This window comes from Squalius cephalus, assembly GCF_949319135.1.
Source record: "Squalius cephalus genome assembly, chromosome: 1".
Classification (NCBI taxonomy): Eukaryota; Metazoa; Chordata; class Actinopteri; order Cypriniformes; family Leuciscidae; genus Squalius; species Squalius cephalus.
Genome location: NC_137122.1, coordinates 6,185,082 through 6,212,589, shown reverse-complemented (window position 1 = coordinate 6,212,589; position 27,508 = coordinate 6,185,082).

Here is a 27,508-nt window from a genome sequence, read left to right as displayed (position 1 = left end):
ATGCTTATAACTTTGGGTGTGGTCAACTTATTTTCACGAAACTCATCTTTTTAGACTCCTGAATCATTGCCGAGTCCTATGATACCAAACATGCTAGGTTTCGCCTTACGGTTTGTGTAGCGTTGTGATTTAGCGCTTAAAAAACATTTGGCTATATCTTCGAAACCGCTAGTCCGATCGAGACGAAACCACCGTCAGAAGTTTGAAAACATAGGTCGATAGCTATACGCCAATGCCCAAATGCGAAAATATTGATGTTTAGGGGTAGTAAATTCCAAACAAAGTCATGTGTCAGTCATTTTTTACGTGTTTTTTCATATAAATGCCTATAACTCTGAAGCGAATTGAGATATTTTCACCAAAACTGACACACATATGTATGGGCTCACTCTGAGGACACGTAAAAAAAATTGTGGGACTGAGCCTCTTGGTGGCGCTATAATAGAACAAAACATGAAATTCCCATTGACTTCAATAGAGTTTTGTGAAATAAAATGCTATTTTCATTCAAAACCTACTTTTTCGAACTCCTCCTACACCGATTGTCCGATTTTCACCAAAATCGAATCATATCATCTCCAGACTGTGCCGACTGAAAGTTATGGATTTCGTGTCGATTGACGAAACCGTTTTCGTATAGCGCAGCAGCAAAGTTGAGGCATGATGCTAAAAGCATTATTCAGGCTTTATCTCTGCAATGCCTTGACATATTGACACCAAACTTTGTATGTGTCATTGTCACTTCACTCTGACCACATCACATCAGTTTTGTAACTGCGCCACCTATTGGTCGAAAGTGATAATCCATTAAATCATATTTTTAATTACTGTTTATATGATTTTTCAGGCATTTCGCCTAAAATCTTCTTTAAATGTCTTTAATTGCTAATTGTTGCAGTTGATCTGACACTTTCAGCAATGTTGGCATGTCTTGTCGTCTTATTCTGCTTGGCCCCGGTAATTGCTGCTTGCAGCTATATTTATTATTATTCTTCCGTTTCTTCCGACTGGGAGTCTATGGCAGCCCATAGAACCGATTGCGGGAAAGTTGTAATGGTTTGACATTCTGATAGAGGACAGTCCCAACATCAAATCCACCAATTTTGGTGTGTCTAAGTCATTCCCTCTAGCGCCACCACCTGTCCAAAGTTTCACTTTTATTTTGCTAATAACTTTTGAACCGTAAGTCCAATCAACAAAATTCTTTTTTTCTCTTATTCCTGATCTCATGCCAATTCGATTGCACCCTATGCCGTCATTTTCGTCATAACAATATGGCCGCCATTTTGAATTGTCCTTAAAAGCTACTTTTTCGAACTCGTCCTAGATGGTTTGTCCGATTTGCACGAAAATTGAACCAGATCATCTTCAGGCAGTGCTGACCAAAAGTTATGGAATTCAAATTGATTCGTTAAACCGTTTTCGAAAAACGCTCGAACTAATTTTACGTAGCGCCTGCAAAAACAGTCGTAGGGCTCTATCTCCGCAACGGTTTATCGTATTCAGACCAATCTTGGTACATGTCATCACAGGCATGACCTGAGGCTACATGCTGTGTTTCGGCGCAGCGCCACCTACTGGTCCGGAGATATGGAAAATGGCTATTTTTGCTTATAGCTTTTGAACAGTTTGTCCAAAAATCATAAAATTGGTCTCGTTAGATTCAAGGCAACATGCCGATTCGACTGATATCCAATTTGACCATATCGGCCATTTTGACTGTCAGCCATTTTGAATTTTGTGCTAAAATGCTGTATTTTATGAACGCATGAACGAATTGTTACGAAACTTGGTATTGGTCATCATCACGATGTCCTGAAGGAACCTGAGAACTTTCGAAACAGCGCCACCTAGTGGTGAATTTTTTTTCCCAAATGCTTATAACTTTGGGTGTGGTCGACTTATTTTCACGAGACTCATCTCATTACAGTCCTGAATCGTTGCCGAGTCCCACGATACCAAACATGCTAGGTTTCGCCTTACGGTTTGTGTAGCGTTGTGATTTAGCGCTTAAAAAACATTTGGCTATATCTTCGAAACCGATAGTCCGATCAAGACGAAACCACCGTCAGAAGTTTGGAAACATAGGTCGATAGCTATACGCCAATGCCCAAATGCAAAAATATTGATGTTTAGGGGTAGTAAATTCCAATCAAAGTCATGTGTCAGTCATTTTTTACGTGTTTTTTCATATAAATGTCTATAACTCCGAAGCGAATTGAGATATCTTCACCAAAATTGACACACATATGTATGGGCTCACTCTGAGGACACATAAAAAAAATGGTGTGACTGAGCCTCTTGGTGGCGCTATAACAGAACAAAACATGAAATTCCCATTGACTTCAATACAGTTTTGTGAAATAAAATGCTATACTAAACAAATGCATTGGTGTAATAATACGAAACTCAGAATGTGCCATCAGCTCCATCCCCTGAAGGTACCCAAAATATTTCGAGACAGCGCCACCTAGTGGTCAAAAGTTATAACAAAATTTCCAAAAAGGCTAATAACTTTTGAATAAATCTGGCTATTGAAATGCCACTGGTCTTAATAGATTCCCTGGGTCAAGCCGAGAACATAGATACCAAGTTTTCCTTATTTGGCCAAACTTCCTGTCCGCCATCTTGATTTTCATTCAAAACCTACTTTTTCGAACTCCTCCTAGACCGTTTGTCCGATTTTCACCAAAATCGAATCGTATCATCTCCAGACTGTGCCGACTAAAAGTTATGGATTTCGTGTCGATAGACGAAACTGTTTTCGTATAGCGCAGCAGCAAAGTTGAGGCATGATGCCAAAAGCACTATTCAGGCTTTATCTCTGAAATCCCTTGAAATATTGACACCAAACTTTGTATATGTCATTGTCACTTCACTCTGACCACATCACATCAGTTTTGTAACTGCTCCACCTATTGGTCGAAAGTGATAATCCATTAAATCATATTTTAAATGACTTTTTACATGATTTTTCAGCCATTTCATCTAAAATCCTCTTTAAATGTATTTAATTGCTCATTGTTCCAGTTGGTCTGACACCTTCAGCCATGTTGGCATATCCTGTCATCTGCTTGCGCTTGGCCCCGATAATTGCTGCTTGCAGCTATATTTATTAGGGCCCGAGCACCGATGGTGAGAGGACCCTATTGTTTTTGCTCCGTTTATTATTATTATTATTATTATTCTCCAAAGTGAATCGCTTTTTAGAGGGCCTAAACATGCTCGAAAACTCATGAAACTTTGCACACGCTTCAGAAGTGGTGAAAATTTACGTGTGATATGGTTTTCAAAATTGGGTGGGGCAAATTCGGAAAATTATTGCCCCCACATTTTGCCCCGGCTCCTGGTTTCACTTACAGGTATGAAATTTGGTACATACATGTAATGACCCAATACCTACAAAAAAGTCTCTTGGAGCATAGCCCTAAACACAACAGGAAGTGAGCTATTTTGAACTTCCTCCTAGATTTTGGGCATTTTTCGTAATTTCCTGATGTTGTACTTTAACGAACTCCTCCTACAGTTTTGATCTGATCCTCTTCAAATTTGGTGAGTGTAATCTGAAGGCCTTTGCGACGTTAAATTGCGAAGATCTTGAGTTTTCGTCGAAGAGTGTGCCCTCGGCGGCCTGACAAACGTTCACCCAATTTCGGCCTTTTGGTGATATATGCATGATCAGATAAGTTCAATAATAATATTGCTTGCAGTTCCGATGTTGCTAGGCAACCACAGACAGCCTGCAGTAACTCAGCCATACATGTTTCAATCTGCCCCAAACTTCACATGTTTGATAAGAGTCCTGTCCTGAACACATGACCATGCTCATTATGGTTATAGCAATAGCGCCACCTGCTGGTAGCAGGAAGTGTGGCAAATACAAAACGTGCTCGAAAAATCATGAAACTTTGCACATGCTTCAGATGTGGTGAAAATTTACGTGTGATGTGGTTTTCAAAATTGGGTGGGGCAAAATGGCTTACTTATTGCCCCTATATTTTGCCCCGTCTCCTGGTTTCACGTACAGGTATGAAATTTGGTACATACATGTAAAGACCCAATACCTACAAAAAAGTCTCTTGGCGCGTAGCCCTAAACACAACAGGAAGTCAGCTATTTTGAACTTCCTCTCAGATTTTGGGCAGTTTTTGCCATTTCCTGATGTTGTACTTTAACAAACTCCTCCTACAGTTTTGATCTGATCCTCTTCAAATTTGGTGAGTGTAATCTTAAGGCATTTCCTAAAGGCGCCGGGTGGCGGTGGCAGGGGTGCGAGGGCCCTTTCATCGCTGCTTGCAGCTTTAATTATTATTATTCTCCGCATTGAATTACATTTTTGAGGGCCTAAACATGCGCGAAAACTCACGAAACTTTGCACACGCGTCAGAACTGGCGAACATTTACATCTGATATAGGTTTCAGAATTGGACGGGGCAAAATGGCTCGATAGCGCCACCTATAAAAGTTCAACAGAGTGCGCCTCCCGCAACGTTCCACGTACGTGCACGAAATTCGGTACATACGTGTAATGACCTAATACCTACAAAAAAGTCTCTTGGAGCATAGCCCTAAACACAACAGGAAGTCAGCCATTTTGAACTTCCTCTCAGATTTTTGTGCAGTTTTTGCCATTTTCAGGCCTCGTACTTTAACGAACTCCTCCTACAGTTTTAATCTGATCATCTTCAAATTTGGTGAGTGTAATCTTAAGGCCTTTGCGACGTTAAATTGCGAAGATCTTGAGTTTTCGTCGAAGGGCGGGTCCTCGGCGGCCTTACAAATTTCGATGTTTCGCCATGAAACAGGAAGTTGCTGTAACTCAGGCATGGAATGTCCAATCTGCCCCAAACTTCACACGTTTGATAAGAGTTCTGTCCTGAACACATGGCCATGCTCATATTCAGTTATAGTCATAGCGCCACCTGCTGGCAACAGGAAGTGACATGTTTAACACTGTTATGGACTCCTAATAACATATAAAAAAGTGCCAGCAAGTGCTAAACATGCTAACAACATACTAGAAGCATGCTAAAACATGCTAGCAAACTCTTAGCTAAGTGCTAAAGCATGCTATTATTGCAATTAAATAGGAATTTGCTGTAACTCAGGCATGGAATGTCCAATCTGCCCCAAACTTCACACTTTTGATAAGCGTTCTGTCCTGAACACATCTACATGAGAATACTCAGTTATAGTAATAGCGCCACCTACTGGCAACAGGAAGTGTCATGTTTAACACGTTGATGCCATTCTAGCAACATGTTAAAAATGCCATTGAGGTCTAAACATGCTAGAAACATGTTAAAACATGCTAGCTAATGTTAAAACATGCTAGCAATACTTAGCTAAGTGGTAAAGCATGCTAATTCAATGAAACAGGATGTTGTTGTTACTCAAGAAGGCAATGTCCAATATGCGCCAAACTTCACACTTTTAATAAACGTTCTGTCCTGAACACATGACCATGCTCATATTCAGTTACAGTCATAGTGCCACCTGTTGGCAACAGGAAGTGACATGTTAAACACTGTTGTGGACATATAAAAACATTTTAAAAAAGTGCCAGCAAGTGCTAAACATGCTAACAGCATACTAGAAACATGCTAAAACATGCTAGCAAACACTTAGCTAAGTGCTAAAGCATGCTATTGCTGCAATTAATTAGGAATTTGCTGTAACACAGGCATGGAATGTCCAATCTGCCCCAAACTTCACACGTTTGATAAGAATCATGGCCTGAACACATGTCTATGCTCAAATTCAGTTATAGTAATAGCGCCACCTATTGGCAACAGGAAGTGACATGTTTAACACGTTGATGCCGTTCTAGCAACATGTTAAAAATGCCATTGAGTTCTAAACATGCTAGAAACATGTTAAAACATGCTAGCAATACTTAGCTAAGTGCTAAAGCATGCTAATTCAATGAAACAGGACTTTGTTGTTACTCAAGAAGGCAATGTACAATCTACCCCAAAATTCACACGTTTGATAAGAGTTATCTCTTGAACACATGTCCATGCTCATATTTAGTTACAGTCATAGTGCCACCTGCTGGCAACAGGAAGTGACGTTTAATACTGTTCTTGACTCCTAATAACATATAAAAAAAATGCCAGTAGGTGCTAAACATCCTACCAACATACTAGAGACATGCTAAAACATACTAGCAAACACTTAGTTAAGTGCTAAAGAATGATATTACTGCAATTAAATATGAATTTGCTGTAACTCAGGCATGGAATGTCCAATCTGCCCCAAACTTCACACTTTTGATAAGCATTCTGTACTGAACACATGGCCATGCTTATATTCAGTTACAGTCATAGCTCCACCTGCTGGAAACAGGAAGTGACATGTTTAACACTGTTATGGACTCCTAATAACATATCAAAAAGTGCCAGCAAGTGCTAAACATGCTAACAACATACTAGAAACATGCTAAAACATGCTAGCAAACTCTTAGCTAAGTGCTAAAGCATGCTATTATTGCAATTAAATAGGAATTTGCTGTAACTCAGGCATGGAATGCCCAATCTGCCCCAAGCTTCACACTTTTGATAAGAGTCATGGCCTGAACACATCTACATGAGAATGTTCAGTTATGGTAATAGCGCCACCTACTGGCAAAAGGAAGTGACATGTTTAACACGTTGATGCCGTTCTAGCAACATGTTAAAAATGCCATTGAGTTCTAAACATGCTAGAAACATGTTAAAACATGCTAGCTAATGTTAAAACATGCTAGCAATACTTAGCTAAGTGGTAAAGCATGCTAATTCAATGAAACAGGATGTTGTTGTTACTCAAGAAGGCAATGTCCAATCTGCGCCAAACTTCACACTTTTAATAAACGTTCTGTCCTGAACACATGACCATGCTCATATTCAGTTACAGTCATAGTGCCACCTGCTGGCAACAGGAAGTGACATGTTAAACACTGTTGTGGACATATAAAAACATATAAAAAAAGTGCCAGCAAGTGCTAAACATGCTAACAACATACTAGAAACATGCTAAAACATGCTAGCAAACACTTAGCTAAGTGCTAAAGCATGCTATTGCTGCAATTAAATAGGAATTTGCTGTAACTCAGGCATGGAATGTCCAATCTGCCCCAAACTTCACACTTTTGATAAGAGTCATGGCCTGAAAACATCTACATGAGAATGTTCAGTTATAGTAATAGCGCCACCTACTGGCAACAGGAAGTGACATGTTTAACACGTTGATGCCGTTCTAGCAACATGTTAAAAATGCCATTGAGTTCTAAACATGCTAGAAACATGTTAAAACATGCTAACAATGCTTAGCTAAGTGCTAAAGAACGCTAATTCAATGAAACATGACTTTGTTGTTACTCAAGAAGGCAATGTCCAATTTGCACCAAACTTCACACGTTTGATAAGAGTTCTGTCCTGAACACACATCCATGCTCATATTCAGTTATAGTCATAACGCAACCTACTGGCAACAGAAACTGACATGGTTAACACAGTAATGCAGTACTAACCACATAATTATTGTGTACTAAGCATGCTAGAAACAGACTAAACATGCTAGCAACACTTAGCTGAGTCATGAAGCATGCTATTATCACCATTATACAAAACATTTTGTAACTGACTTTGACATACTCTTACTATATATACCTCCTTAAATGTACATTTCCCAACCATGCTCTGTCTTCCTAAAGCCACCGAGTGTTGATGGCACGGGTGCGAGGGCCCTTTCATCGCTGCTTGCAGCTTTAATTTATATTTGAGTTTAGTATAGTATAGGATTTAAGGTTCATGTATAATAAAATCACTACACAGATTTGGTTTGACAAATTTGCAAAGCTTTATTTATACATGTTAGTACTTTGTTCGTTGGTTTGGAGTGCACACTTACTGGCTTGCGTTGTACTATGTCTGTTTCCTTATCCTTGTTTCTATTTGAGTTTAAGTTACCGTGGCATGGAGGTTGGATGAATGGTGTTGGCTGCAGGTGTGCGTCTTTCCGTCATCGCAGTCTGGACTGACAAAAGGCTGAGGCTCGTGCGGCAGTAAATATTTATGGTCTGAGTGTTCCGCTTGGCGATACCAACTGGATGCTACGTCATGGGGGGGGGGGGGGGGGGGGGGGTTGGATTGGATTGGTTCCAATTTATTTCTATTATTAACATTTGTTGTTTTGTATTCTTATATTGGTTTGTTTGTTACTCTATTTACTTTGATTGGTTAACTTGTAACTAATTGTTGATTTATAAATTGTTGATTGTATGCTTCCCCTGTCTTGTTTAAGTGAGCTCACCGTCTGTGATAAATACCTGTTTGTTGCCTCATTTGGGGGGTAATTTTGTTCTGTTCAGTTCTCCTTATTTTTCGTTATATTGAGATAAAACTTGTTTTATTTACTTTAGTTTATTTAAGTCTAGCTAGATGTTTTGCTAGAACAAGTTGATTTATTTTGTATCCCTTAATTGGGACCTTTTCTTATTTTTGGGTAAATAAACCCCATTTTTTTGTTGAAATCCTGTGTCCTTGTGCCTTACTACTTGGCTGTATCTGACAGTGTTAACATGAAAAGTGCAGTGTTAAACTTAAAAAAAAAAAAAGCGCATATTTATTTAACTGAATCATAGCCTTTGTGATTTCACAATAACACTATACTAAATTAATAATGCGGTACATAGATTCTTCCATGCATTACACTTCCGGTATTTTGGCAGTTACTCGACACAGGTAAATTGCAATTGAGGATTTTTTTAGATCTAATACTCCACTTTATTCTTCTGTTGATTATCATCATGCTGCGGTATTTCATGATCACAGCAGAGAGAGACGAGATGAAGAGTTACAGGAACACAGCTGAAGAGTTTGATCAAACTAAATACTGCATATGTGGTTTCTCCACTGCATGGATCTTCATGTGTCGCTTCAGGTAACATTTCATAGAGAAACTCTTCCCACACTGATCACACGTGTGCAGCTTCTCTCCAGAGTGGATCCTCTCATGTGTTTTCAGATGTGATGACTGACTGAATCTCTTGTCACAGTGTGAACACTTGTAAGGTTTTTCTCCAGTGTGTATTCTCTGGTGCAGTTTTAAACAGTTTGCTGAAGCAAAAGTCTTCTCACACTCAAAGCACATATACTCTCTCACACCAGTGTGTATTTTCTCGTGTCTATGTAAATTTGGCAGCCATGAAAAACCCTTTCCACACACAGAACATGAATGCGGCTTCTCCTTCGTATGAACTGTCAGGTGTCTCTTCAGGTCTGATGCCCTAAGAAATGTTTTGCTGCATTGATCACATGAGAACGGCTTCTCTCCAGTGTGAACTCTCCTATGCACATCAAGATTAGGTTTGTGTGTGAAACTCTTCATGCATTGATCACATGTGAATGGCTTGTCTCCGGTGTGGATCCTCATGTGAATCTCAAGACTAAATTTGGTTGTGAATCTTTTTCCACACTGAGTGCAGGTGAACGGCTTCTCTCCAGTGTGAACTCTCATGTGACGCTCAAGAATTTGTTTGTTTGCGAGACTCTTTCCACACTGAGTGCAGGTGAAAGATTTCTTGGCTCGTCTTTTCTTTAAAAATGTCTGTTTAGTCTTTAAGCGACTCAAAGGTTTTTCTCCAGGTTTGACATGATGTTCCTCCTCCACTTCACTCAGTTCTTCACTCTCCTCCTTCACTTCCATCAGTTCTTCACTCTCCTCCTTCACTTCACTCAGTTCTTCTCTCTCCTCCTTCACTTCACCCAGTTCTTCACTCTCCTCCTTCACTTCACTCAGTTCTTCTCTCTCCTCCTTCCCTTCACTCAGTTCTTCACTCTCCTCCTTCACTTCACTCAGTTCTGACATGAAAGTAAAAATTATTCATTTAATTTTCAGTACATCAAAATAATTAAAAGAGAGAAATATAAAGTGAAAGGACATGAAAGTGAGCCCTGATGTAATAGTAGAAAGTAGACAACTGCTATAAAATATTATGATAATTTGATGCCTTTTTATAAATTGATTATATGTCCTTGAAACTTTCCATGAATGAGGTAAATTTATCTTCCAATTATTATTTAAAACATTATAGGCACAAATCCCTTGTTTCATTAGCAAGAACTATTGAATATATTTGATCAATGACACAATTATCTAACATGACATTAACATTAAATACACAATACTGCCATATTTTGACACCAACTTTGAGATTGATATTTATTTGACTAAAACCGTTTTAATTATTAATGGCCATTCACACTAGACTTTTCCTTCATAGACATGCGCATGTGAAAATGGGACACCAGAAACACAAGCTCAAGTGAATTACTCTGTGAGAAATAACACAAGCGTTTAGCATTCAAGTGGAGTGGATTGTTTATTTTTACATTTTGAATTATTATTATTTGTTTTATGTTAAATATGCAGTAGGTTTGTAAAAAAAAGCTGCCGCAGAATGTGATGTCATTTCACGGCCGTTGCAGCGTCTGTAGAAACTTCACAAGCTCAAAGTGTAGAGTGGCCATAACTTTAACTGGCTTTAAATTAACTATCTTATTATCTTTATATGTGTCCTACATGTTTCACTCAACCCTGTTACTCCTGACATGATTTTCCTTCTTTTAAAAACAGAGCATTTCTTAAAACTGTGACACACAGGAAGTGACATCATCTGGGCTCTTTTTACTGCATGATGGGAAGACAAGAAAATAATCTCAATCCATTGTCTCAGTTTTTTACACAAATTGTATAGTGTTGATCACATTCATCAACCCTGTTACCTAGGGTGACCAAACGTCCTGTTTTCCCATGACATGTCCTGTTTTCACGTCCTGTCCTGGCCGTCCTGTCTGTTTTTTATAAAGTGATGAAGATGTCCTGGTTTTCATTATTTTTCATTGGGCCATTAAGCGTGTACTTTAAATACATGTTTGCCTTTGCACAGAAAACATATGAAACAGGCTTCGGCTTCGCCCCGTCTTGTTATAGCCTAATCCTCAATCCGCAGCAGAGAGCACGTCAGAATACAGAGGCCTGTGTGTGTGTGTGTTCATCTAACCCTCATTGGTCTGTCACACTGCTCGTCAATGTCAGAATATTTTAAATGACCAATCAAATCAAAGTAAGCGGACTTTACGTTCACAGACACAGAATTTCAATTTTAGCAGCGTGACTCGTCCAGGACTCGACGGTCTACGCTTCAGTTTACGGTCAAGTGCGAGATAAGATGTAAGTAGCTAACAGCGTAAAAAAAAAAAGCCCAAATGTAAACTCACAGATGATTTACAGAGAAAATTACCCTTTTTTCGTTTCGGTCGGGATCCGTGTAAAGCAGAATGCATGAACTGCAAAGCTGGAACGTGTCAGCGTCAAATAAAGGTGCTAGCGAAGTAGAAGCCCACATAAAGAAAGTATAGGCTACAAGAGAACATCAGGAGGATTGAAATAGTTTTTTTACTGAAATAGTGTAGTAGATTTTTTATTTTAGTAGTAGATTTTTAACCTGCTATGGCCATGAAAAGAAATAGTGTCATGTAAAAGGTGTTAAAAGCTAAACTTTTTTTAATAGTAGGCTATTCTATTGTTGCGGGCCAAACATTGAATGGAAAGGATGTATTACTTTATGTATTAAAGTACAATAACATAGTTGCATGGTTTTGAATGCATTTGTCAAGTATTTTTTGATGCATTCACCCCAACCACGCCCCCACCCCTTAACCACGCCCCCATCCTGTTTTCTGAAAACTAAAATATGGTCACCCTATGTTTCCAAAGTTACTGTAAGAGGAATCTCTACAACTATGAATAACGTGTATGATATTTTACAAATGCAACTTTATCAGTAACTTGGTGTTTACTGACTATTCCTAAAACAAAAATTGTGTAAACTAGGTTGAAAATGAATACAATTCTGGTAACGTTGTTGTAAATTGGGAACCAGATATAAAATAAATGTAAAATAAAACAGTTAAAATAGTATTTAGCTTGATCTGATGTTGACAATAGGGCTGTAACAACGATTATTTTTGATAATCGATTAATCTAACGATTATTAGAACGATTAATCGACTAATCGTCTATTATTTCGCCGACAAATCGGTATGTTTGGAATTACTTTTTCAATTAGTTAAAACTGAGTTACACATATTCCAACTATAATATAAAAAAGAAAATCACTTAAGCTTTTGAAATGGTTTTAATGAACTTTGAGCCAACTAAACAGGTCATTCTCTTTAAGTTTTCAGATTTGTGTCCAACTCAAGTCACACACAAATGCTCTCTAAGCATTGGTTAAATATTCTGTTCTCTTTCAAAAGGAAAAAAATAAACAAAAATGAATCAGCTGCATTACAGACACACTTAATCTGCAAACAATTATTATAAGAATAAAATAAAAAAATAAAAAATTGATATTCTTCATAACATCTGCTTTTGTAAGTCTTCATCAATATGGAACAAAATACAGGGAAGTGACAAGACTGTAATACCTAAAAGTGTTGCAATAATAAAAACAGCCCTGACTGCTAAGCTTGATCAAGCTTTATCCTATGCAAAAATAAATCATCACATTACTGTAAGTATATTACTAATGTTAATATTATTGCTATTATTAGTAGTATTGCATTCTCTAATAAAGAGTTTTGCTGCTAGTTATTTAGCTCCAGCTGGAGAACATTCACCTCTCACCGGCTCGTCTTGTTTCCTCTTTAAGTGCTTTAATACGCATGTTGCGCTCCCGAGAAAAGCACGTTTCGCCTGGCATGTATTGCACACGACAGCATTCTTGGTTTGAAGTTTTGTGAAACTTGCTAGTTTGGATTCGTTTGCACTCCGTCATAATTTGCGCTGTGTTTTCTTCTACCGCAATAACACCGTTACGGCTGCATTACACTCTAGCGCTACAGCGCCGGTCAAATCGCGATATTGCAGGCCCTTACATTAGGTCACGTGAGATCAAACGACTACTCGACAACAAAGATATTTGTCGACAATGTCGACTAATCGTTTCAGCCCTAGTTGACAATAAATATAAAAATGTCTCAAACCTCCCTTTACTGCCCATTTGTTGAAGAAAAACCCAGAACATTCTGTACCGTTTCATAGTTGAACTGTTTATCTAAATGTGATGAAGTGCTTGAATGTTTCTAACATGAATGTTCTTCAGCCTCATGAATGAATGGAGAATAAACACCAACCTCTTTGTTCTTCAGGATCTTCTGTGTGTTTCATTCTGCAGGGTTCTGGATCACTCATGTTCTCACTGTCCTCTTTAATAAACTCAGTCTTTGCAGATTTCAGCTCTTCCTGATGCTCTGATGCTCGTCTTCACTTGTAGCTGATGGGAATTTACAGCATTTATTGCTGAATTACTGTGGGCGGAGCTTCACTGATGATTTGATTGCAATGGGAGGAGCTTCACTGATGATGTGATTGCAGTGGGAGGAGCTTGACTGGTGATGTGATTGCAGTGGGAGGAGCTTGACTGGTGATGTATTCCAGTGTGGGAGGAGCTGATCTGCCAAAATAAAAAATATCAATTATATGCCAATTCATTATTTATTTTTAATATTTTTTATTGCTAATCCTAACACTATTCTGCTTCTTCATAAAAATACAGGTATCTAGAAATAAAGAAAATAATAGAAATCATTTTAATCCTTCCAAGAATAAATGATGGTTAGAAAAACAGTTAAAATCATAAACACAGAAATAAACATGCATATAGTAGGGCTGCACAATATATTGAGATTATCGAAATATCGCAAATGTATATCACGATATATACTGTTCTGATCATTCTGTTGTTAAATAAACCTAATGTAGGATAACCTAAAACCCTAAACCCTGTGGTTTACATTGATGTTAAAATAACACTTCTTATGCGACAGTAAAACACTGATGCTCACTCTCAGAAGTTGTAGGGATGTTTTCTTGTCACAAAAAGAATGTGAAACACGCATGTAGGCTATATAATAGATCATTTAATTTAATTTTACACACTTTAAGCATTGTCGTATCGCATGTTGCATTATTTAATGAGTTATCGCGTTTTTCTTCAATATCGTGCAGCCCTAGCATATAGTAGCCAACAAATCACCTCAGTCTGCTGACACCAATGAAATGAGCTTTAAGTGTCAATTTACAGAAGATCTGAAGACATCAGCATAATAAATGAGGTGAAAACAGGAACTATTGTCATGAAATAAAGAGTGTTTTCAGCAGATCTGTTAATATTGATGAGCCTCAGACTATCAACACTCATTCAACAAGCCATTCAGGATCATCAGCAGATCATCTCACTTTATTCTGAGTGTTTGCTGTTAGAAACACATTATTTGAGTCAGGATACATGATAAAAGCCTGTAAAACTGCTCTACTGAAAGAAAGTATTGTAATTCCTCACAATAAGACATGGATAACACATCAATAACACAAAAACAATCACTAATGACACTCATCTTCATCAACCACTACAGAGAAATAATTACAGCAGCATAATATGTCCACATTAAGTTTAATCTTATGATATACATAAATCCCTAGAGCACTAAAAAAAAATAACATGTTATATGCTCAGAAATTGAAAATGATCATAAAACTTTCAAAATAAAGAGCACCACAAGCACTATTGTTCCAAGAGTAAAACGCGATTCATATTTATTAGTATTGCTTTAATGTCTCACGTGGCTCATCTTAGGCTCAATGTAAAGCATTTAGCAGTCTCTGTTCCAGTATGACACTTGAGATAGATTCACATTAATTCCCTTCACAGATCTCAAACTTTGACTTTTGACTTGACGAGTCAATCACACAAATGAACACAACATCGCTCAGGTCTGAATGAACTCAACATATTCTCCTCATGCTCGCTGCTGCTGCACTAAATGTTTATTTCAGAAGGAAGACGCCAGAAAAGACGCACAAGTATCGCTGTGATCGATAAAAACACTACAGAAATGAGCCTGTCGCTTAATCAAACTGTATAAAGTGTGTGTGAGGTTGAGTAAATATGAGAAATGCCGTGAACTGCTCTCCTCACCTCAGAAGACTCGACTGAAACTCTCAATGACGGAAGAGACGGCGCGAGCGAGAGGTGACGTCATCGGCCGCCAACTGTAGGAGAGGGGGTCCAGCAACATTTGTTTAAAGAACTGGGAGCTAAGCTTACAAGTATACAGTCGTTTTAGTAATACTTATTTGATTATAGCTGGAGATTTTAATGAAACCCCTGACAATGCACAAGATAGATTTCCTATAAGAACTACCTCTAATTCACATGATTTGGTGTTGGCTTGGCATTTCTTTAACTCTGGTTGTAGGGGCTTTACTTGGTCCAACAAATCTGGATCGCTTAAAGCTAGAATTGATCTTTTTCTCATGTCTCATGCTGTTTTGAAAGATGTCCATAATCATACATTTCAATAACTCTTTCCGCAGTTAAAAACTTCATTCCTTCTTATGTTCATTCATGTTTATTTTATGCTATAAATTAACTAGAAGGAATTATGATCGGTTCACAAGCAGCTTTAACTGAGGCACCACAGCGATCTGTCAAGACACATTACAGAGCCACAAAACGGTATTGTCAAAATTTCTTTAAAAATTACCAAATTTTAACGTTGATACTTTGTTTAAAATCAAAAGTAACCTGGACTGTCTTGTCTGTCAGCGTGTTGTCAGTGTCTCTGCTGCGCGATGTGTTTTTCATTGCGTGAGAGATCATGGTTTGGCGTGAGCGCGGTGTAGCTTGTCGGACATAGCAACAGTAACTAAAGCGGCTGGCTCTTTGGTTTTTTTTTAAAAAATTTTTTTTACATTTAAACGAAGTCAGCCATAACGTACCAAACGCGAATATGCGTCTAAATTCGCGCCTGACGCGCTATTCGCGTCCGGTGTGAACGCACCATAACGGTTCCTCAACGCTGTAACTAACAGCTGCCCAGCGATCAACACAGCCGCGTGTGATTTGTTTACATACGAGCTGCACTAGGTCTATATCTGTATTCTAATAGTTATTATTACTTGTATGGATCTCGTTAATAACTTGACAGCACTTAAATGTGTATTCTTAAAAGTTAAAGAACAAATGTTTGTGCAGTTCCTTTTTTCACCTTTTATGAGGCAAAAAAAAAAAAAAAAAAAAAACGGCTGGTAAAAAGTCACTGTGGCGGGTGGATTTTTAAATCCACCTGCCACAGTGGCTGGTGGTCAAAAAAGTTAACTTCAGGCCCTGCTCATAACATCAAAAAGTAATCTGATTATGTAATATGCGTTATTGTAATGCGTTTCTTTACTCATAACATCACAAAGTAATCTGATTACATAATGCATGTTACTAATGCATTTCTTTACTCATAACATCAAAAAGTAATCTGATTATGTAATATGCGTTATTGTAATGCGTTTCTTTACTCATAACATCTGTAACGACCCTGTTTGACTCCTTCCCTGATGGTGGTAGTCTGTGGGAGTTTTGAGTCACTCCCCCATGTTAATTGTTAAATGTTAATTGATTGCTTGTTAAGAATTTAAGTGTTTGAGTTTTCATTTGGTGCAGCACTCTCTGTGGGATGACTCTCACAGGAGCAGCTCATTCTTATTGATCTTTTGCTTATACTTACTTTATGTCATGTAACTTTAATGTTTGTTTTGTTGTAGTTTGTTTTGTTTGTTTTCCTTTCCCTAGACTTATGTTAATGTTTGTATGAATGGTAATTATTCAAATTGAAGATAATAAAAACTATCTTCATTATTCAAACGACAGTGTTTGATTGGTTCCTCTTTTATGTTGCGGCTTTAAAACGAGCTAGTCGTAACATAAAATTGGGGGCTCGTCCGGGATGTGTTACATGCATAAGTATAATGTTTTGTGTTCACCTGTGTAACATTTAAATGAGTAGACTTCGGTAAGTTAGAGTGACCTCAGCTGGGTTTAAATAATCCTTCCATCGGGGCACTGTTTGTTATTTTAGCTTGTTATTTTGCCTTATTTATTTTTGAAGGTTATTCTGGACGGAGCTTTTAAAAACTCTGTCGGGGGTACGCTTCAGGCTTTTGGTTTAAATGACCAATTGTCAAGTCAAGTCAACTTTATTTATATAGCGCTTTTCACAATACAGATTGTATCAAAGCAGCTTCACAGTATTAAATAAAATAGTACATCAGTGTTTGTTTCTAGTGTAAAACATCCATGTTTGATAATGCTAATCAATAGTATTGTTGATTGATTAATTAAATTAAGTATCCCCAACTGAGCAAGCCAAAGGCAACAGTGGCAAGGAACCGAAAAACTCCATCAGGTGACCTAATGGAGAAAAAAAAAAACCTTGGGAGAACCCAGGCTCAGTCGGGGGCCAGTTCTCCTCTGGCGTTTATGAAGTAGAGACCGGATTTTACTGTAAGATTAAAAATATTATATAAATGCCTGGCTGAAGAGATGCGTCTTTAATCTAGTTTTAAACTGGGAGAGCGAGTCTGAGCAACGAACAGTATCAGGAAGGCTATTCCAGAGTTTTGGAGCTAAATGTGAAAATGATCTCCCTCCTTTGGTTGATCTGGATATCCTAGGTATGACCAAAAGCCTCGAATTTAGTGATCTTAAAGAGCGTGATGGATTATAGGGCGATAGAAGATCCGTTAAATAGACTGGAGCTAAGCCGTTTAGGGCTTTATAAGTCAGTAGCAGTACCTTGTAATTAATACAGAACTTTATAGGTAACCAATGCAGTGATGATAAAATTGGTGTTATATGGTCAAATTTTCTTGATCTAGTAAGAACTCTAGCGGCGGCATTTTGGACTAACTGTAGCTTGTTTATTGAGGATGCAGGACAACCAGCTAATAAAGCATTACAGTAATCTAATCTCGAGGTCATGAACGCATGAACTAACTTTTCTGCATCAGAAACAGATAGCATATTACGTAGCTTAGCAATGTTTCTGAGGTGGAAAAAGGCTGTTTTTGTAACATATGAAATATGATTTTCAAAAGACAGGTTACAATCTAATATAACACCCAGGTCTTTTACTGTAGAGGATAAAGTAACAGGACACCCTACTATGTTAAAGTTGTATTGTAAGAGGTTTTGTGGGCGTTTTTTTGAACCGATAAGTAGTACCTCTGTCTTGTCTGGATTTAATAAAAGAAAATTGCGCGTCATCCAATCTTTTATATCTTTAACACACTCTGTCAATTTGGATAATTTAGCGTTTTAATCCGGCCGTGATGAAATATATATTTGAGTGTCATCAGCATAACAATGGAAACTAATTCCATGTTTCCTTATAATATTTCCAAGTGGCAGCATATATATTGAGAATAATAGAGGGCCTAACACAGATCCCTGCGGCACTCCATAGTTTACTGGAGTTATGATCGATTTTTCTCCATTTAAATAGACAAAATGATAGCGGTCAGATAGGTATGATCTGAACCAGCTTAATGCTTGTCCTTGAACACCGGTATAATTTTGTAGTCGATCTAAGAGTATTGTATGATCTATGGTATCGAACGCAGCACTAAGATCAAGTAAAACTAATATTGAGATACAGCCTTGGTCAGAAGCTAAGAGTAAATCATTTGTGATTTTAACGAGCGCAGTTTCAGTGCTATGATGCGGCCTGAACCCAGACTGAAACTTTTCATAGACGTCATTTTCTTGTAAGAAAGAGCCCAGTTGAGCGGACACAACTTTTTCTAGTATTTTGGACATAAAAGGAAGATTTGAAATGGGTCTATAATTTGCTAGGTTATTTGAGTCTAATTGTGGTTTCTTAACCCTCTGGGGACCAGAAACGCGCCGGCGTGTTTTGCTCGTTTTTTTTTTTTTGCAATGAAAATAAATACTAAATGCTCTGTTAATTTTGATCTTTCATTTTCGTGTAATACATCAATCGATCCTGTTCATTTTCTATTTTTTTTCTGTATACTCATAATAAAAAATAAAGTGTTTTGCTTTTTGACAAATAAAGAAAAATTAACATGATGCGATTTCTGCCTTCTGTCTGTCAGTAAACTCCCATTTGAAACGCGTTCGAAAATGATCTATAACTCCGCGAAAATTCAGTCAAACAGACCCACGGGCATAAAGCTTGAGATTGCATCTTTTAAATGAAGTCATTTATATAAAAAACAAATATTCTCAGCTTCTGTAATCTGTATAAAAAGAGAGCGACTCCAGTCGAGCTCATTACGAGCTAATTCACAGTAATGTGGCCACTCCCCGGAGAGCGCGTGCTATTCAAACGCAAATTCTGAGAACTATTTCAGACCTGTGAAACGCCCACATCAGCTGTAAACAAAGCGCGTCGCGATTGAGTGAGGCATAATTTAGCCTACCTTATGGAGAAAAGATGTTGCTGATATGAGGAGCAATATATCCTGATATGAGGAGCAGATTCCGCTGAGGAGTGAGGTAGGCTGTTTTCTTTTCTCACGTGTGGAATAACGTTATGGAATAACGTTAGTGTAGGCCTATGTAAACCGCAAAAAGATGAATCGCATTTCTATAATATGACTCGCCTTTCTGTGAGATGAATGAAGGGTACATATTTGTAAAGACTGTTTAGCCTAAATATGAATCGCGCGTCTGTGTGTGAAAGAATAAACTGCTTTGCTATAGCCTACTGAGATGAGTAAAAATCGACTGGAATATGTTGAAATAAAATGTATTTGTATAAGCAACGTATTAAACTGCAAATTAGCATGTATATGCCCTAATATTTCATAAAAACAACGTTACAGTCAGTCACTTGTTGACTAGATTTGGGTACAGTTTTTAGGCTACTGTAGAATATACTGCCACATCAAATAAGCTTTTGTTTAGCAATTGTCTATATTCAAACTAATGAATACATATGATAAAATGTAGGCCTATAATCTTTTTTCTTTTTCTTTTTTACAAAGAAAGAGTACACTTGAAATATTGTTGAAATAGTAATTATTCTTGTAATTGTAAAATTTTTTATAAAATAGCAAAACATATTTACAAGAGAGATGTAAGCGAAATCTTAAATGGTCAATATAAGTCTACTTCTAAATACATCTTTTGTCCTTGCATTGTGGCTCAGTCAGTGTCACACCTGAAAGAATGGCTCATTAGGCAGAGTCATTATGCAGAGTGGGTGTAAACTACTCCTCCCCCTCGCATATTGGCTTTCCAAGCAAAACCTGTTTTACACCATTTAAATCAATGTATTTTTTTTTGTGAACGATAAAGCAAGACTATTTTAACATAATTTTGAAGCTAGAACTCAAAGGGACAACATCCATTAGTCAAAAGTCTTGTGGACACATATTTAATATGTGTTTTGTGGTCTTAATTCAGCAACTTTAATTTTAATTTTTTCCAATAACCACGCATAAACATTATTCTCTTAAAAATACAAACATCTACATACACGTTGCTCGCATATTATGGTAGCCCTGTTTGTACTATATAGAGTGAATTTACATCTTTGCCATTAACGTCTTTATAAATAACTGAAAAAAGCAAAAATGTCAAGGCATGTCAGAACATCTCAAGGACCCCAAAAACAGCCTGGTCCCCAGAGGGTTAACATTTAATGCACTTAGAAACTTTTATACTCTGGAAAAATGTCAACAGTTGTTGGTGCTTAAAACTCCTGTTACTTTGAAATCCAGACCTGTAGCTGTAAGAAATGAATTGCTTACATTTTATGAAATCATATAAACATAAATGGAAACAGGGCAGCACAGTAGCACTATCACCTCGCAGCAAGAAGGTCCCCGGTTCGAGTCCTGGGTGAGCCAGGAGTTAGCAGGTTCTCTGTGATTTCCTTCAGGTTAATTAGCAATACTCGAGTGTCTGTGTGTAAGCCGGGTGATGGGTGGGCCATCCGTTCAGGGTGATGTGAAAGTCCAGAAAACATTCAAAAATAACGTCTTCATAACATTTCCAAAATTATAGAATGGAATGTCCCTGTAACGTTTAAATACGCCAAGAAAAAAACCCGGATGTTTTGAACATCTCTGGCTCTGCTGCTGAAGGTGAATCCCATGCACTCTCATAGGCCTCTCCATGACTCTCACAGAGGTTATGTAGAGGACAGCATGTCAGCACCATAGATTTCACAAGGTCAACCGCACAGTCACTTCTTTTAATAAGGCAACGCCATCTTCCTTTCAATCTACCAAAAGCATTTTCAACTAGGGGTGCACGATTCAGAAAATGTCACGATTTGATTCGATATCGATTTTTAGGCTCAAGATTCGATTCGAAATCGATTTTCGATTCAAAACGATTCTCGATTCAAAAAAACGATTCACAGTATGTAAATGTTAGGGGTGGGAATCTTTAGTCACCTCACGATCCGATCCAATTCCAGAATGATTCTTTATCTACTCCTCCCCCCTCCCCTCCCCTCCCCTCCCCTCCCCTCCCTATTAATTCATTAGTTTACATAGGTAATTAAGTACTTTAAAAAAAAAAATACAAATTAAAAAAAAAAAATTAAAACAGTTGTATGTTAAGAAGTTTCAACTAATATAACTTCAAAACATACAAGTAAGTAGCAAATAATAAAGAGGAGCATAGAAACATAAACAAACAAGTAGTGCTTTCAGTAGCCTATTTAAGATTATCTGAACGTTTTCCATTCAAGAACTGAGTGATTTTTCTTCATCTTTACTGTTGTTTTTTACATCATAGACTGCGGGAGATCTATTAAGCTGCATTCACGCACGGATCTCTTTTGAAATATAAGAAGTAAAGTGGTTTGTCCTGTCTGTTTAATCCCTTAAGACATAACTGGCTGTGTTTACGTTAATTTTGCACAAGTATATTAGCCTAAACCACTTACACGGAGTCGCACAGCCGCATGCGCGAGCAATCTACACAAACAAAGCGCGCGTCAGCATTTGAAATTGAAAGCAGCCTCTGTTAGTGAGGTTCATATTTTAAATACAAGTCCACTGCATTCCAAACCACATAGGGCCTAAATGATGACTTCGTAGAGCATTTGTAAGGAAAATACCGAAAGAAGAGACAGCACGCTTCAAGTGTAACGTAACATCAAACAAAGCGCGCGTCTCTCCTGTGCAATGAAGCCGGTGAATGTCCTAGTAATTCGCTTCAACCTTTCCGAACTTATGAAAGATTGTTTTACGGAAAGTTTGATTGGTGTATGTATGTGTGTGTGAGGAATTGGAAGAAAGCAGATTACGGGTGTTTCTAAAGCAAACTCAGCTCATCGCATATCTGGTTAAAAACTAAGCTCAGAATCGATTCTGAAATTCTCATTGAGAGAATCACGATGCATCGATGGACCGATTTTTTCTCCCACCCCTATTTTCAACCACTACACGTGCTCTGGAAATGTTCATGTTGTAGACCCACTGTTCCGCTGTCAGCTGTCCTGTGTCAATGAATGGTTTTAAGAGCCAGTTCTGCAAGGGATAGGCAGAGTCTCCTAGGATGTAGTAGCCAGCATTCACCCCACCAATGTTTTTGGTTTTTGTTGGTATGTGGTTTCCATGGCTTGCCAACTCACACAGTGTGGACAGTCTCTTATATTTTGCTAACGAACTAAAATCGAAACTGTGATATGGCTTTGTGCCTTTATAAAACAGCACAAGACTTTAATTAAGTAGCCTATATGATATAGGTATTCTGTTTGTGCTTTGTAATTTAATGAGAAGTGCTCACGCGATCAGCATGGTCATCTGGTGTTTTCTCCAAAATAAAAGCTCAAGGGTTTATTTCTTGCAAGTGAAGAAATTAGGACAAAAGTCTTGTAATTTTCCTATATGTGGCCCTTGGGAGTTAAAACCCAGGATATTATACCCAAAATATGGTCTGACTACACCACTCCCATTTATTGGACTGGGATGGGAGACCCAACTAGTACCCCAGAGTAAAGATGTACCCCACGCTAATAATATTCAAGTGAATGAAACAATTGAAGGCTGATGTAACAAAAGCAATATAGACATTATTTATTTGTGATCTTCAATCAGAGTGGTTAAAATATTTGCTTTGTGTAGAAACAACCATTAATGACAGTAATACATCAGAGGCATCTACATGAATTCTCGTAGACAAATATTCATATGAAAAACTACACTAAATAATGTTGGGCCGGACAACAGTGCTCAATGTTGACAGGGATCCACGTTTAATTCACCATGAGTACAAGGCTCCAAAGGAATTCAGCACACCAAAGACAGCAACCGAGGTTACACTGCATCAACCATAAAGTGCTTTGTTAGTACACACCAATTCTAATCACACCACACAGGTGGTCACCTTAATACATTGAGCACTGAGCCCTGCCCACTAACTATGAGAACGTAAGCAATGCCCGCTTCAGACTAAGAACAAGTGCAGAAAGTGCTACTATGGTCAGCTGTATAGGAAGCTATCCAAATTGCACATACCACTGGCACTTCCCCATCCCAATATTTAATATTGCACACTGCCCAAATACAACAATTTGTCTTAATGGTAAAATATCAATAATCAGAGGAACGTGACCTTAATCATAGAAGTTCACAGGCATGATATAACTGAATGATAAAAACATACAAAAGTTTCATACATGAGAAAACAGTGGCTGGATGTCCAAACAGAGTACACAACCTGCAAAGACGAGAGACAGTGTTCATTCACAAAAGGCTCCTAATGACCCTGTGTGCACTGAAGCACACAAACGCCGGAGCGTGCGCACGGATGAAGGAACGCGCGGGACCTGGTATAATGACGGGTTTTGGCTAGAAAAGCCAAGTTAGAAAAGCAGAGAGAGAGAGAGTTCCCAGCGAATATCAAACTTCGTTTTGTTTACACGCCCATTCGACGTTAAAACTCTGAAACGCTTCAGCGATTCAGTTACTGGTGACTGCACATGCACACACACTTCAACACGTGGGACGCCAGCACCTGGCTGCCTATGCTCACCCATCGCGGCCAACAATACGCAAGAACCCGCCCTTATGGACTCCTCTACATTTAAGCCCTTGCTACTCGCTCCTGGGTCCTAAAGTCCCACTGGCTACATATACTATAGTGTAATGTAAAATATTCTTTTTCTTTAATAGAGTACATTTATAGGCTATATGGATTTACATCATAGGAATACTTATATAAACCATAAACACCAGTGATAATGTAATGTAAGACTTGAGACTCTATATCATAACTAAAAAGATGTGTGAGCCCTCTTTAAAAGACACAACACAAGACAGTAAATCATTCACAAAATGTTCTGGAATGCATGTTAATTTCATGTTAATCAGTTCTTCGATAAATTAATGCACTTGATCTTATTGTTGTGTCTGTCTTTATCCTATAAAACCTGATGTATTATTCTTTTTGGTTGGGATTCTCTGAGAATTGTTAGAGGACTCTCCCGGCCGTGATTAATGCTTATTCTAAGGTATTGTCTGAAGTCTGTTTATTAGTGCTGCAGCAAGTTAGTTAGGTTAACAAGTTAGAGTTAGAACTCTGAGCAGGACGTCGATGAGTAGACGCGCTAGAGTATAGGATTAGAACTTGGGGCCAGGCGTCGACTGAAGATGCGCTCGAGTATAGGTATATAGGAACTCTAAGCCAGTTGCTGACTGATACAGAGCTAGAGAAACTCAGGGCCAGGCGTCGGTTGGAGACACACTTGAGTATAGATATTCATAGAAATAGGGGAAAAATCTACAATGCAATCTTACACCCTGACAGAATGTGCGCCATTGTTCCTTTCCCACCACACAACCTGCACAGTGGGTCCTCTCTCATCTCCCACCTGTGCAAATTGATTGGGGCTGGATGTCAATGGACAATGATAGGGCTGGAGCACTTGACGTTTGGGGAATTCATTAATTCTCTGGATCGCCAAAGGAATTCTCCAGTTAGGGAGTATGCTGTCATCCCAGAAGAGGCGGTTATTTCCACACCATCTCACCCTCGCAATTGCAGGAGGAGGAAGGCTGCTGTTGCAGGATGGTGATTCTGACTGCCATGAAGTTCACCAAGTCGTCCTTCCTGCTGCTTATCGTCCACAGGTGCTGAAGCTTGCCCACGAAAATGTACTTGCAGGGCATTTAGGTGTTAATAAAACCTTTCACCGTATAACCAAGTACTTCTTTTGGCCAAAGTGCAAGTCCTCAATCGCGGAGTTTTGCAGAACTTGTGAGATATGTCAGAGGTCTGGCAAACCAAACCAGAAGGTCCCCGTTGCTCCTCTGCATCCAGTGCCAGTGATGGCTGAACCATTTGAACGGTTGATACTAGATTGCGTAGGTCCACTGCCTAAAACCAAAAGTGGTTACCAGTATGTGTTGACCATCATGTGCACCGCAACCAGGTTCCCTGAAGCAGTTCCCTTGCGCACAATTAAATCCCCTGCTGTGATTAAGGCTCTTGTAAAGTTTTGTACAACGTTTGGGTTACCCAAAGAGATCCAAACAGATCAAGGATCAAACTTTACCTCAAAGAAATTCAAGCAGATGTTAGTTGAAATGGGAGTGTCGCACCACATGTCAACTCCCTATCATCCTGAGTCGCAGGGGGCCCTGGAGCGGTATCATCAGACTTTAAAAGCCATGATTCGTGCATACTGTGTTGAAACTGGGAGAGAGTGGGATGAGGGGCTTCCTTTCCTTCTGTTTGCCACTCGTGAGTCTGTGCAGGAGTCAACTGGGTTTAGTCCTGCAGACCTTGTGTTTGGCCACACGGTTCGCGGCCCGATGAAAATGCTGAGTGAACAGCTGCTTTCTGAGAATCGTTCGCCTGTGTCAGTGTCAGAATATGTCAGTTCTTTCAAAGAACGCCTGCATTGTGCCTGGGACATGGCAAAAAGACATTTAAGTGATACCCAAGTAAAAATGAAGTCACGCTTCGACAAGAAAAGTGTTAACCGTAAGTTCAATCCTGGTGATCTTGTCCTAGTCCTTTTACCCGTTCCAGATTCTGTGTTTGGAGCAAAGTTTTCAGGCCCATATGCTATTGAAAGAAAACTGAGTGACACTGATTATGTAATTGCCACCCCAGACCGGAAAAGACGTAAACGCGTCTGTCACATAAATATGTTGAAAAGATATCTGAAACGTGGCGCGGAAACTTACAACGCTACTCCAAGTGTTACCCCTGTAGCTGCGGTCTCAACTGCCAGTTATTGTCTTGCCGAAGATGGCTTGGTAGATAAAGTTCCTGTCAGCTCAAGTGGAAAAGTTAAAAATTCAGTGATTCTGCAAAACTTGCCTAATACTCTTCCCTATCTTACAGTCTGCCAACGTAAATAACTTCTGCAGCTGATAACCAAGTACCCTTCACTGTTTGCTGATGTACCAGGCAGAACTTCAGTGCTGACCCATGATATTGATGTGGGTGATTCTTTGCCAGTAAAACAGCATGCCTACAGAGTGAACCCAAATAAACGTGTAATAATGAAGGAGGAGGTGGAGTACATGTACGTCATGATATTTCCATGCCCAGTCAGAGCCCGTGGAGTTCCCCCTGTTTACTGGTGCCAAAGCCAGACTTATCTTTTCGATTCTGCACAGACTTTCGCAAGGTGAACAAAATCACCAAGGCAGACTCGTTCCCGTTGCCACGAATGGAGGATTGTGTAGACCGGGTGGGCTCCGCTAACTTTTTATCAAAATTAGACCTCCTTTAGGGCTACTGACAAGTCCCCCTAACTCCCCATGCCTCTGAAATTTCCGCATTTGTGACACCAGATCATTTCATGCAGTACACGTTTTAGCGTTTGTGATGCGAAATGCTCCCGCTACCTTTCAACGCTTGATGCAGAGGGTCCTGGCAGGTGTCACGCATTGTGAGGTCTACATCGACGATGTTGTTGTCTATTCAAGCACATGGGAAGAGCATGTTAACACACTTGAGAGTGTATTTGATAAGTTGGCTATGGCGTCACTAACTTTAAATGCTGCCAAATGTGAATTCGGAAAAGCAGCAGTCACTTATCTGGGAAAACAAGTGGGTCAGGGATGTGTGAGACCTGTAGTTGCCAAAGTGGAGGCTATCTTACAGTTCCCTACCCCCAGCAATAAGCGTGAGTTGCGGCGATTTCTCGGAATGGCTGGGTACTATCGAGGGTTTTGCAGAAACTTCTCTGCAGTAGTTTCTCCACTCACTGATCTCTTGAGTAGTAGCCGAAAGTTCATTTGGGATTGTGAATGTTCCCTAGCTTTTAATGCAGTGAAAGACCTGTTGTGTAACGCACCTGTGCTTCTAGCCCCCAACTTTGAAAAGTCATTCAAATTGCAAGTGGATGCTAGTGCCACGGGGCAGGTGCAGTGTTATTACAGGAAGATGAACATGGTATTGATCATCCGGTGTCCTATTTCTCAAAGAAGTTTGTGTCCTATCAGAAGCAATATAGCACCATCGAGAAAGAAACTCTTGCTCTCTTAATTGCGCTTCAACACTTTGATGTTTACGTAGGAGGTAGTGCAACCCCTCTTCTTGTGTACACCAATCACAACCCCTTAACTTTCCTAGCCCAGATGTCTAACTCGAATCAATGCTTGATGCGGTGGGCATTAGTTG